We start from the raw sequence: 12,545 nt of genomic DNA on the forward strand, positions 1-12,545 counted from the left end.
AAAAAAACACACCTGTAGGCAAACTCAAGTGTGAGACTTTCCTCCACCTTTATAATTATGGATGTCTTTACCTTTTCCAGCTCAGGCACTGACAGGAGCCTGAGGATATGACAGAGTGTGAGGGAGGAAGAGTTAGAGAGGAAAGTGGGGAGTGTGGAGATGTGTGTCAATCTATCCAGATATTTCTTCTTTCAGGAATTCAAAATTCTGAAAAACATCCGCCGAGCATTACCAAGCAGCATTGGAAAACAAACAAATGACGAGTATCACACCAGGAATGATTGGACCACTTTAGCCCCTACTCCCTCTTCATGTACAGTAAGTGTGCTGACTCTCCCTCCACACCCCCCTCCTCACCCTGAGTGCAGCCATTTCTTTGCCGTCTCGCAGTGACAGACCAAGCGTGGCTGAAATTCCCTCCATGCACTTTCCCCCTCCAGTGTTCCCAGAAGGAAGAACTGGCTGGTGAATGGAGGAAAGTAGGGCAGGGGAGCCACCGCTGCATCCCCTCCTCCTCCTCCTCCTCCTCTTCTTCCTCCTCCACAAATCTGATTCACCAGGAAGAAATGATCCATTTTTCTGTTGTGCACAATTTCTCCTCTCTTACAATTTGGAGCTTTTAAAAAAAAACTCTCAGATAGAGCACGCATTTCTAACAGTGTGGATTTATTTCTTGTGTTCACTCAGTTGCTTCAGGTGCACTCTCCACATTCTCTGTGTTTTGGCAAGACGTCGCTCTGTCTATTAATTCAGAGACGTCTACCACTGTTCACCACGGGCTGTGGTTGCATACGCCAGCACAAGTATGGAGCTCTGTGGTTACTGGTCCCAGCCCAGACACATTTTCTGGTCTGGGAGTCTTGGATGGGGGAACTGTGGGATATAAAGGATTTTGAAAAATGAATTATAATGTGTGGAGCGAGTCACTGTGGCCTGATGCACTGTACAACACTATGAGTCGATTTAACTAAAGCATACAATATTGTTACACACAATCACTTTTTATCACTGAATGAATCAGTAGCTTTTAGTACAGTAAAGCCTGCATCACTGGTGACTGAACACACTGTGGTTGGTTCAGCAGTGATGTAAAGCAGATGATGTCCTGGTTAAAAGCCACAGAAACGATCACAGTGAGAGAGATAGCTGCTGTGGAATTATCCTCACAATGAGAGTTTGTATAGAACTGAATGTAAAAGCTTGAACTTCTGACCTAAACACATCACAAGTTCTTGAAACAACGGTGCTTTCACAGGAAGTGATGCAACTGTTTAGGTGGATTTATACATTATTATTATTTTTACTGGAGCCAGTGTAAAGACAACATATGAGGATACTGCCATCACCTCTGTTAACATTGGGCTTTCAAACAAGATTTAACATCATCAAGGTCGGCATCCAATGAATCAATCAATGAACTAATCATTTAATCAATCAAAGCGATCAATACAAGAAAAAAGACAACAATAAAATAAAGTTAAGGCATTAAAATATATGATAGACATCAACATTTTCGGGAAATGAAACAGCATTCATTTCACTATTGTCACAGGAGACAGTTACCTAATTTAACTTAACCTGAGATGTATACTCACAAGAACAGAGTGAAAACAAGACAGAACAAAGCACAACACATGACAGAAAAAAAATGTCTAGAAACTATTATAAGACATTATCAGACTGAAGCAGTCAGTGATCACATTCCTGGAATCACATAATAATAATAAGAGAGATTAAAAAAACAATAGAAGAATAGAAACAAAGAACTGAAATGGTCCTTAAGAGGAACCTTGAGGCACACCCTTTGGCATCAAATCAGTTGTACAACCTTGCAAAACAACTCTTTCCTCTCTTTCCTACTTTTAGTGATAACCTCTAAACTTTGTATCCTGGAAAAGCTGCTAATCTGCTGATCCGAGTTTTCCCTATCTTTATGAGCTTTTGTGTTTTTGTACAATTTTAAGCCTGACTGAATGGACAAATCCATATGCTGAGCCACTCAGCATGAGAGGAGATCATGTCGGCCTGAATATAAGAAGTATTTTCCTTTGTCTTTACTGCTGAAAAGCACCAGGGAGAAAAAGTGTCAAGCAGCCAAGAATGACAGCTGTCACAGACATTGAGCTCAAAAAGACCGAAAAACTGTCAGAGAGTGATTCTTCTCACTAATGTCAGAGTGTAGTGAAAAAAACAATAACCTATGTTATGTTTTTTATAAATATTGTAATGATAATAGTCCAAAGTATAAATGCTTAGATTTTTGTCTATTCATCCCCTTCGAATGAAACTGAGTTGACTCCTCTACACTCCGGATGTTTTACAGTGTATTTTTGTGGTGCGTCTGCAGAAGCCTGGATGACTGTGTTTTTGAGAGCTTTTAACTGGAGAACAGTAACCGGGTGTGGAAACAACACTGTCATAGTGGTCACCATTTTTTTCTCTCCCTGCAGCCCACTGGAGACCCTGCTGAAGATTAATGTGGAGACCTGTTAGTATAGTTTGAGCCGCAGATGTTCAGGCTCATAACTCTACTTGCTACTCTCCTATCCCACCACAATGGTTGTTGTAAATGTCCTGGGAGCCGACAGCGATGCTCCTGAAGTTTATTTTGCAGCGGCTACGCTTCACGCTGCAGCCCAGTTACAAATGCACAGGTAATTTTCCTCTTTCCCTTCCGAGAACTTGTGCACATAAATGAAATATGGATGCAGCTTGAAATCAACTCCAGCAGCATTCAATCTCTTGAATAAACTTTGGGGATGTTTCCCTGCCAACTCCTGCTTGGATACCAACACTTCCCTAGCAACCGCATGGCCAGTGGCTATATATGTGCATTTAATGCTGTCAGGAGCTGCAGGGCTCAGCTGTTGATGGAACACAGTTATCCTTTTTCTCATTACTGTCTGATCTATGTGTGAGATCCACCAGGCCTGAGGGAGACCATCAGGGACTTAGCATGTGTGTGTGAGCACAGTGTGGCCAATAAGGAGAACAGACCCACTCTGTGGAAACACCTGTCCAACAGAAATCTCAGCACACAAACAAAGGATTTTCTCCTCATCGCACTCCAGATGTCTTCGGATATGGATGTAAACACAGCTCCCCGAGAAAACAGCTCAAACATGTTCAGAGTGCGAGGACGTGCATGCATAATTTCATTAGATATCATAAAACACAAATCAGGGCTCCTGCCGTGACAGCAGTGTTGGCTAACCTGTTTCTACATGCACATGAGCCGCATCCACTGACACACAAAACATGGAAGAACCAAAACCCTTTTCTCCAAAACACAAGCGCTGGATGGATGTTTGTTTTGATCCTGCTTCTATGGTTGATTAAATAAGCACCTTCGGACAGAGAAAAGATGATGTCATGCCAACAGAGACACCTTTGTGTTTTTTTGATATTCATCAGAAAATAAGTTGCTTTGCTCGTTGAGGCAACAATTGCAAAACTAAAAAAAACAAAGTGGTGATCTTGGAGGAGAACACCATTTCCTTTATTGATCCTCCCCCTCCTCATTCAGACGTTAATGTAAGTGGGCTCCTATGTCAGCCCCTTATGGTCATACAAGGTCAGCAGCAAAAGCCCTCGTCTCCTGAAAATCTCTGCCAACAAAAAAATGATGTAGCCTTCATTGCTAATGGTGCTGTTATGAGCTTTCAAAAGTAAACATTCAAAAAATAGAATGGCACACAGATCGACCACCTCCACCAAAGCCCAACAGTCCCCTTTACTTCCATCAAGCTGCTCCAAACCACACACTCATACATATTTGTTCCCTACATACACCTTCTTTCCACCAAGTACAAATCCAGATGTTAATGTAAACAAGTAGGTGAGAAGCAGAATTATCACCTGACTGCTGTTCCGCTCAGCTCCAAGGTATTTTAGCGTCTTTCAGCACTCTCATCATTCTCACAGTTTCCAGCAGCTCTAATGAAGCACTCTACACTACCTGTCAAAGCAACTGTGGACATGCACAATCAGCGATGCTCAGGGGAAAAGAGCGGAGCATTTAGCAGCTAAAGAGCCAAGCATTTTACTGAAGAAGTTAGTGTCGACCAAAACAGAGCTCAAAGGAAACTGAATATTGGGCTTTTGTTAATCCTGCAGATATTAACACTCAAAATAAATGCTATAGTTTGTTCTATAGTTGTAAATAACAATAATATAACAATAATAATGTATTTTTTTAATACAGCACTTCTCGAAACAAAGTTACAAAGAGCTTTATAATGTAAAAACAATGGAAATAGCACAAAAAAACAAATAAAACACACAATAAATAAAAACACAGCAATAAAAGAATAAAAACACAAGATAGGTGACAGAAATGTAAGCATTACAATAATGAAATTAGAATTAGGTAAAGCTTTAATGCTACACAATAAAAGCTCTAGGCTTGGATTCAAATGAAGCCACTGATTCAGCTATCAGCAGAAAAAGGTGATAATGAAGAGATTTGAGTCATTTGGCTCAGGTGTTAAATCTACCAACAACACCATCATGCCACTGCAGCTGTCAAATACTTTTCATTTTTTACGAGCAATAAAACGTACATTAAAAAATATGATGTATGATAAATAATAACTTGATGATTGTTGACCAACACGTCTGTGAAAGACTGATAGAAACTGACATTTATTTGGCTGCCAGAGCGACGGTCCATCCATCTCGTCTGAGTGATGTGACACATTCATTTACTGAAGACCTCAGTCTCATTATTTGAAGATGTGATAGGTGTTCAAAGATTATCCCGGTGATTGATTGTAACCGTCTCTCACAAGAAAATTGGGCAATTATTTACAGACAAGGACGAGAACAAGGACGAGCGTGATTGAACCTGTGACCTCAAAGCGCCATCGGCAGAAAAGACTCACAGCTCAACTTAACGGCTGTGAAATATTGTCACATCAAAGTCCTACTTAGACATCCATCTGTTGCTGGATCAAAATTTGGTAAACATGTCCACCGCCATATGAGATGAAGGACTTAATGAAAAGAGGAAAGCAATGCGGGAGTAAAAGGAAAGGAGAGGCAGCACAGGTTAGCTCTCATTAGACTCTTCTTGTCAAAACTCTGCAGGCGGTTTCCTGGGGAGAAAAACCACACATGCCGAGTCTCATATAAAATCATTTTTAAATCATAAATCAACGAGTCCGAGTCCATCAGGGGCGAAGGGATGCCTTTGTCAGCTGGCAGTGTACATATTCTTAATAAAAAGGATCTGATTCTTTGATGCCATATTTATACTCCCCTGGGATGAATGTTCAATTTGCTCTGACTCCACGATACCACTCACAAACTGACAGATGCATGAAACTTTAACGTGAGATGTGGATTCAGGGAATACGACTCACATTAAATAAATAAAAAAAATCTCTCTCTCATCCTCCATCGGTTTTCCTTGTTTGAGCTTTACAGGAAGACTTGTTGTGAATCTCCTCCAGCCACTCACCTTGTGTGAAGAGCTTCCAACTTGGCAGCTCTCAGTTTTTTCATTAAACTGTTTATCCTGCAGGAAAGTGCATTGTTAATTACTGCTAACGATACAGACGTTTGGCGCCGGAGGGCCTTGTTTAATAATGAAAGCTCTCTTCCTCTCTCTCCTGGAGGGGATGTGACAAACTACACGTTGCTGCTACACTGGAACAAATTAGTGCTTGTTTTCTTTCAGGCCAACACTGGTCAAAAGATATCATCCATTCGCCCAAAACAGGAGTGAAGACAGATATTCTGATTGCAGCGTGGGTTTCGTTTATAATTTACATTGACCTGTTTCTCTACTTTCTGTGTGGTGTGTGAATTCCCGGAAAACAAGCACACAACACACTTCAGGCACAGCAGGCAGCGCCTCAGCAGCTGTTGGCGTGATTTACCTCCTCACACGTGTGGCTTCACTATCACAGTAAAACATGCTGACCTGTGAGGACGCATGTTCTAATATTAAAAAAGTGCTGTATGTTGTAATTATATAGTCATCTGCCTCAAGACATTTTCAAGAAGCGGGTCATTCACTTTTATCCCGTGCCACATAACAAATTGCAAATCCTCAAAGAGGTGCTGGTGATAATCAAACGGTGACTTCATGTCAATTAGAGTGTAAACAGGATAATCAAATCCATTCTGTCTGAGTGAAGAGTTCTCTTTATATGATTATATATATTTGAGCATAAATCCTACCCCAATGTTCACTTTCTGATAAACAGGTGTTTCAATGAACATTTAACAGTGTCTGTTTTAAAGCTGCCTGTTTGGAATGGTTGGAATAGAGCAACAGAGAGACGGACAAAGATTTCTGGATTTATTAGACAGACCGATATATGTGATATGGGAGAATAATTCACATGATCAGAAATGTAGATTGTGTCTAAACCTGAGGGTTGTAGGGGGAGGAGAAATAAGCAGGAGCCAGTAGGAACTTATAAGGAAGGAGGTGGGTAGAGACATTGAAATGAACCAGTTATACCCCTGATCCATGAAGGCAGTTCAAGGCAAGTTCAGAGCCAGGGCCTTATCTGGAGTTCTTTGTGTTTCAACAGCCAAAGAATTGGCTCTCAGCAGAAAAATTGGTTCCAGTGTAGCACCAACTCTGGTCTAAAAGAAAGAACTGCCTGGAATATAATGACCACTTGTGATCAGATCACACTTCACCACTGTATGCAAAACATGACATCTTTTCCAAGTTCAAACTATAGACCTGCTTTGTCTTCCAGTGATTTGTCCAGATAAGTCCTCCACTTAAAAGTTAAGGCTGGTTGCTGAAAACTAGAAACATAAAAGAAATCATAAAGTGAATGAAACTACTGAACAAAGTTGGACACTTTGGGAGAGATTTTCCTTTTTAGTTTTAATTAACGTCTTAAATCAGAAATAAGACTTTTCTGCAGAATGAGGGGCGAGACGGAGACGAGAGTCGAGGCCACGTCGGCCATTTATCTCTTTTCCTGTGAACCCTCTTCTAATGGCTATTTAATTCACAGAACTAAGGGATTATCAAAGCCGTTTAAAATGAGTCGTTATGGAGAGGAGATAGATTGTAAGACAGCCATGGGAGGTGGGTCGTGTTAACCGAAAGGCCTGCAGGAAAAATGTGGAGCGCATGCAAATGAAGTAAAAAAAGAATGATTATTCTTCTCTCCCTGTAGATTCCACAAGCTCAACATATGATTTAATCTGCAATAAAGCAGGAACCCACGGTGGGAAGCCCCCGAGGAGGAGCCTCTATCCTCTACCCGAAATAATGCCACAGTTTCGAGGGACTCTTAAGAGGAGAAGAAAAGAGAGACAGTAGAGGATGTGTGTGTTAGAGAACAAAGCTGGACAGAGAAATGGAGACGCAAAGTGACAAGTGTGAAATATTGGCAGCGCAGAAGCCAATAAAATATAGATCTCAAACATCACAGTGGAGAGGCAGGGTCGCCTTGTACCCACTGAGTGCCACTTAGGAAAAGCTAAGAAAAGTTAAAGCATGGACTGCCTTTCTTTTCCCTCTCTTTTGTCTGCGGGCTGAACTCAATCCAGTAAAAACCCTGAAAACTACACTTTTCTCCTGCCTGTTTTTTGGAAATATGCATGAGTAATTTTCAATATAGGTTTGAATATATTCAGTAATATATTTAACATATTGCAAAATATGCTGATTGGTATAATTAATTACCACATAACCAAGGAGGTTATATTTTCATCAGCGTTTATTTGTGTGTTTGTCTGTTAGTCAGCAGCATTACACTAAAACTAATGGATGGGTTACCATGAAACCTAATAAGATGAAAGATGTGGTATAGTTGAAGAAAAAAATCCATTCAGTTTTGTTCTGGATACAGATCAGGGGGCGGATCCAGGTTATTATTTCACTTTTTTAACATAGCGAGACAGGGTGTTTTTTCTTTTCTTTTGAGCCTTTTTTCCAACCTACGACTTACTCTTATCTCCGTACAAATATTTTATAGGCAAACCACTCATATTCCTTTGTTTGATTAAAAAACATTTTGCAATAATGCATTCTTCAATAACATTTACTACAATTGGCATTTAAGATACAGTACCGATATGCTATAGTATAGTCATTAGTTAAAAACAGTCCATAGTCTTCTAAATACTGATTTCAAATGTTTTTGTCATAATTTCAGCAAAGAAGAGATAAAAGAGGACTCTGCTCATCATGACTTGATGCAGCAGTGGAAGTCCACACCTCTGACTGTGTGTCAATCATCATCAAGGGAAAACAAGTTCTTGATGACTGTGGCAAAGGTTTACCTTTTGCTGAAAGGCCTTTTTGGGAATTAACTTACTTTATTTCTATACTGTATTTCTTACCAAGTTTTTGCCTCTACAGTGATACTTCATTGAAAATGTCATCTCTGCAGATGTACACATTTGTCTGTTTAGTCAGACTGTCAGTAATTTTCTGACAGCTCTTGAAATTGTTAAAAGGTTTTGGCTAGACTGTTGAGCATGAGGCCGCTTTGTATGACTAAAAGATTGTTTATTCTGTTATGGCATTGGTTACACAACTGTTATATGCAGGCTAGCTTAAATATTCATACTTAAAGGCCTTAAGGGTTCATTTGGATTCATTAACTTGGTTCATTACTTAGCTTCTGTGCTGGTGCCCGTCTCAGCTTCTCCTAACCGGGGATGTGCTGACCACTATTTACTGCAGCTAATACACTGACTACAGACAAATACCTAATTTAGCCACACATTTAATAATCCTATCTAACTGTTTAAGAGGTAAAATGCATCAGAAAGGTCACATGTCCTATTTGAAAATGTTTTAGTCTGACTAAGTGTTTAAAAGGAAAGTCTGCAGTACTGTTGCCAGCACTGATTGAGACATGTTTTAATGCGCACCAGACTGCATGTGTAAGAAAGAACCTCTTACATCATTGTTGGAGGGGGAATAAAAGGTGCTGTTCTGTAAAAACATCTGTTATTTCATGTTTTATAGAAATCTAACATTCAAACAATTGTATTGACAAACACTCATATTTAAAATGCATCAAAGCACTTTCTTCTATGAGGGCCATTCAAGGTTTAGCATCTTGCCCAAGGACACTTCGGCTGGGATCGAATCGCCAACCTTGTGGTTGGAGGACGACCGCTCTACCCCTCAGCTACAGCTGCCCAAAGTGTTGGGGTGTATGTGAGAATGTGAGTGGCCTTAATTAAGTCAAATTCATGTCCATTAACCAAATATATGTATTATAGTTTATCATCAGTGAATATCATTTACATCTATATGAGTTATTACCTGTCAAACCACAGACAATATTTCCAGATTCTCATTCCCTAAATACACAGTAAAGAAAGAAACAAAACAAACAGCAAATCCTCAGATGTATACAACACAACAAAAGCCCTGTTTATGTGCTACATTGAAATACAACAATATTATTCCTGAGTGAGATTAAAGGGCGCTGAGAGATGCGTGCACGAGCACGAGCACGGTCACAGTGTGACACAGACCACTTCATCAGCTCATGCCTCTGCTCACCACGGGCCACCGGCTCTGCTCCACCGTGAAAATATCTTCCAAACCATATAAATATTTATGTCCATTAATAGTAAAGAGGCAGCACAAGAGGATGCATAATGCTGGGCTTATTTTTTCGAGGAAGATGCACTCCAACTGCCACAACGTCTCTGTCGCCATGACAACAGAGTTCAGCGAGCGAGCCAGGCAGGACTCGGCCCCGTCAGTCTACTCAATAAGAAAGTAGCATGTTTCTCATAGAGGGGAGAAACAATGTGCACAGTGGGCGTGCTCCAGTAGCAACATGCATGTTAATGTTAACTTGTAGCTACTTGTAAAAACACAAGGACACATGTTTTTATGAAGTAGAGAGCGCGCGCTCCGCATACGCTTCAGTGGTTCCTCTGAGAATAGGCTACAGCACAGATGTGGAAATGTGGATACGGACTGGATATGATGATCTCAGGCCATCTCTCGACATTAGTTACCAAATAGCAGGAGCCACTCAGAATACTTTGACCATATAAAGATGTGGATGCTTATGAGGAAAGCAGATGTGAGGAATTATAAGCTATCGCGTTCACATTCACATTCCTCAGGCCAATCTGTGCACGGGTCCAGAACATTGTCTTAACAAGGAACCAGAGATTTATTGTCCTCCTGCTGTCAGATGTTAGCTGATGGGGACATTGTGAAAGAATAATTATGCACATGACACTCACTGATGTAGACAAACAAATAATTTAACCCTGACTCAACTTTTCTCTATCTCTTAGGTGGTCTAAATCTTTCACACAGGGATCTATCTTTTAAATTTTATATAAAATAATCCTAGTGATGTTTTTACTAATGTGTAATCATCTAAATTGTATTATATTTATATACAGTTTATGTAAATACAATTTTTATTTACAGTAGCCCAAACTGGACAAACTAAACACTTTTAAGTTTTTATGACAACTGAAGCTACCACAGGTTCTCTTTCATGTTTGGAAGGGTAGGGTGAGACGAGTGGTATTCATCTGCAACATGCAACTTCACCACTAGATGTCACTAAATCTTACACACTGGACCTTTAAGGCTGCTGCACACTAGATGATAATCTGGCCGATTTTAGACCTGATGTGCCCCTTCCGACAATCGCAGGGGTGTTCCCCACTGAGGGTCCCTCTGCCCAAGTAATCCTGTAGTGTGAGGTGTTTAAAAAATAATCTTATGCTACTGATTTAGTCGGAGCCTCCCCGATCTCGCATCTCGAAAATTACAAGCAGGGTCTACGTGAGTGTGAGTGCAGGGTTTTGAGTGACAGCATTTCAAAATCTGAATGTAAAATTGATAAGTATTTTTTAAACTGAAAGACGTCTCTCTTAAATAGAGATAGGAAACCAGACATTCACATGGACGTTCCTCCTTTTTGCACATAGAGCGGCGACAGTTCTGGGAGGGACAGTGAATGAAGGGGGTGCTGGCATCCATCTGTAGCTTTCCATCCACAGATGGTGGATGAGAAACAAATGAAAGACAGGAGGCCCAGATAAACCTGGTGTGCGTGTGTCAGAAAACAGAACTAAAGCATTATGAGAGTGCGTGTTGAACACAGCAGCTCCATGAGCGATTAGAAGGCCGAGCAGCAGACTCTGTACTTTCAAGGTAACACAGCTTTAACTTCCAGACTCAGCACGCATACACACGTCGACTCAAAGTCCTTTGCTGCAAGATGAACAAGAAAGTTTTCTCATTGTGTGAAGAAGACGCAGAATATCTTCCACCAGAGGATGGAGCTGGAAAAGTTTAGTTTTATGTCTGTTGAAAAAAGATGTGAGGTTTACATCATACAGTTAGTCATTTTCCACATGATGAGAGAGTTGCTCTGTAATGACAAGAGTCTGTCTCTGCTGCTGTCCTCAAAGACTCACTTTCCAACAGAGACGTGACCATGTGAGGGAAGCAGAGATGAAGCAAGTTTATTCAAACAGAGATGCAATTCAAAATGCTTTAACGTGACAATGAGATGGATTCTAACATTAAAACGGGGGGGGGGGGGGGGGGGTTGTGACTTAAATCAAGGCCCATTTAAAGGGAAATTCCATTTTTCAATTTTTCTTGGCTCTTAGTTAATAAATGTAGGTGTGTAAATGAATAGTATAATACAAAAACCTTTAGAATCAGAACAGCCAATTGCCTGTGATGGCAGCCGCAACAAGGTAACAGGGATTACAATGTAATCTCATGGGGCAACTGCAACAGCTCATGAAATGTCCAATATAGGTGTTTTAGTCACCAATTTAAAGGAATAGTTCACCGAAAAATTTAAACTCCCTAAATATCTACTCACCACTATACCGATGGAGGGGTGGGTGAAGTGTTTGAGCCCACTAAACAGTGTTGCAGCCAAATCAAATACAATTGCAATAAATGGGACCTCCTCTTCACATGTAAAAAAACAAAAAGCAGTGAATTCCATTTGTGTGAAGTAAATTTTCATTCTTCAGTGAACTATCCCTTTAAGGCTCAAATTGTTATTCTGGGTCTTTGCTAAGAGTCACACAACACATGTCTCGATCAACGAGAAGTCTGTTGCTTTTGCCCCGTTACAATGTAACCACTGCTGCCGTGTCGTGACTGCTGGTGGAGGGGATCTCCTGGACTGATTCAAAAAGTGTTTGCAAGTAACAGTTTTATTACACACCCACATTTATATAAACATCGGGCCAAGGTTGAAAAATACCAACATTTCCATGTAATATCATCAGCAAATAGTTTACTTCTACTTTTCGTGTAAAAACAGCAGCTGAACCATGTTTCTAACCATGTGTTCAAAGCTCCAGTTGAATGTTTCCTGGCGATCCACTTAGTTTATTCTCTTCATCAGAAATGTATTTTGGCCCCAGACCAGTGAAGTGATTTATATACTAGCATCAGCTCTTTTTAAGTCTGTTCTCCAAACCACAGGGAAGCCAGTATGATGATAAATGTTAGAGGATGATTCCACTTTATTACAACTTGGACCTTATTTCTATCGCTTTTTCCCCCATATTTAATAGAAAGATAGTGCTCAGGGTTA

The sequence above is a fragment of the Paralichthys olivaceus genome, chromosome 7 (assembly GCF_024713975.1).
Source record: "Paralichthys olivaceus isolate ysfri-2021 chromosome 7, ASM2471397v2, whole genome shotgun sequence".
In the NCBI taxonomy this organism is placed as follows: Eukaryota; Metazoa; Chordata; class Actinopteri; order Pleuronectiformes; family Paralichthyidae; genus Paralichthys; species Paralichthys olivaceus.